Raw genomic sequence first — 2,383 nt, 5'->3', positions numbered from 1 at the left:
GCTGATAATAAGCCTCAGCCACCAGATTCTGGCACCCTCAGACACGCTGAGTACCCCTCACTCCACCGAGATCAATAGGTTTATTCAGGGAGAACGGTACTACTTGATGTAAGGACATTGAAATCTGCTCCTGGGTCCCTATGAGGATGCAGAAAAAGACCAAGGCACCTTGTTTTGGGGTGGAGAAATAATAGCTGACTTTCCCCCCTCCTCTCACGTGATGGATCTAGGGATTTTTAAGGACTGACAGGTGTTACCATTCCCCAGCAACCCCTCAGTTGCAATACTTCTACCTCTAACACAATGCTTCCCTAAACAACTGCCTGTTCTTATATGGTAGAACCATCCCTGGCTTCTGCCTCAGCCAGACTTCTGAAGTCAAATGCTACCATCTTTCCCTGAACTTTCTTTCAATGCCCAAAGAATGACTACAAACTCCCAGCCCAGCAACCCAGGCCTGAAGAGAAAAACCACCCCTCCCAGCAGCACCCTGAAAATCCGTGTAATATTCCTGCGCTAAGAATCCCTCAGAACTGAGCCCCAATTCCAGCCAGGAGACAAGATCATCTCATGTTAAAGGAGTGGACGTCAGAGTCTCTCACCAGTTAGCCTCTGCTGTCCGGCTGCTGGTCACACTCTCCTCCTTCCTGCAGCATTCAACTAAATCTAATCTGGATTTAAACTAGTCACTACCTGTAGCCTTCTTAATCCCAGGATGGGTTCAGACCAGGAGATCTGTGCATTATGGGAAATGTAGTTCTGACGGCTCTGCCTCTCCTGCTGCATTTTACAAGGCTGGAGGGTGAGTTGCTTTATCCACAATGCCATGTGCATGACCACTGAATAAAGCAACAATCAGGTCCATCTCTGTTTTTAAATGGCTTGGAGAAATGGAGCACTCGGATTGGCCACTATGGTTTTCCAACAAAGACAGTATCTGCTGTAACAGATCACCCCACAGGTCACTCATTGGCCTAATCTCCCAATTACTATTCATGCCCTGTAGCACCTGCAAAGAGCAACAGCCATTCACCGCTCATGTGGCATCCTTTCTTGGGGAGTATCAGAGGGGTAGCCATGTTAGTCTGAATCTGTAAAAAGCAACAGAGGATCCTGTGGCACCTTTAAGACTAACAGAAGTATTGGAGCATATGGTGAATGCCCACGCAAGGCATTGCGTCTGATGAAGTGGGCATTCACTCACGAAAGCTTATGCTCCAATACTTCTGTTAGTCTTAAAGGTGCCACAGGACCCTCTGTTGCTTTCTTGGGGAGAGTTGCCTTTGTTGCTCTCCTCCCACCCCCTTTTTAAACATAAGATATAACCGGCTCTTGTGAATTCACTAGTGTTTGTTTTTATTTAGTATCTTTATAAGGCAGCTACTGGGTAACATCTGAACACTCTATGATAAAGTCAGACATATTATTCAAATCAGATCTACCAGCTTGAATAGATCACCAGCCAGAAGCAAAGGATCCAGGACAGGGGAACCCAGGGTCCCACAGGCAAATGCAAGGAAACAGTTCCCAAGTGATAGCAAAAAATTAAGGAAGATGGGTTATATATTAATCAGTGTAGAGAGCCCAAAATACAGCTTCCAAAACACATGGCCTTACAGCGTGTTCTGAAAGCAGCCAGCAGAAAGTATGTCACCCAGAGAATAGGGTGAGCCTGATCACATGATTGGAACTTGCAGGTCAGTAAGTAAAACCCTGGCAGAGACACTGTTCAAACTCACTACAGCAAAGAAGAAATGGCTACTTAGATGGAATCAGACTGGGGAAGGCTGGATGGGTGACTGATAACTAGGTCATATGTAGCCCAAGCTTGAAATGCCCAAAGTTTTTACCATCTGGCTGCTGCTGGTCAGTGGCCTGTGTAAAATGAACCTGGCAGGTATGAGTGCAGTTCCTACTGGGTGGGTGTAGAGGTCACAAAACCACCATCATAGGTGGCATGAGTTGGCAACCTCGTCTGGTGCCCAACCAGAGGCCAGCTATTGAATGGTCATGGAGCCTGAACTATGCCTGAGACCCTTTGGCTGTGCAGTGTGGGGAAGCTTATGTTGTCATTACTCTTGCTGCATGTGTTCTGTGGATAAATAGACTATCTGACACTTTCCACTGGATGCTTTTTGAAATGATTAAAGCAATTTACTACCCAGCTAGGTGCAGCAGAGTCAGCAAGAGAAGATGATGTTCCCTTATTTCAGAAGGAAACCAGGGAGCACCAATGGGAATCCAGATCTGCAAACCTGACACAGGAAGTGGGAAGAAAGTGCTGAGAAGCACTACTAGGGAAAGGGCTGTTTAGGGGCAATTAGCCCATTGAATTGGCTACAATCCTTGGACTACATTACTAACCGCATAGATGGAGAGGAAC

The sequence above is a fragment of the Trachemys scripta genome, chromosome 9 (genome assembly GCF_013100865.1).
Source record: "Trachemys scripta elegans isolate TJP31775 chromosome 9, CAS_Tse_1.0, whole genome shotgun sequence".
NCBI classification, from domain to species: Eukaryota; Metazoa; Chordata; order Testudines; family Emydidae; genus Trachemys; species Trachemys scripta.
This window is presented reverse-complemented; position numbering follows the sequence as displayed.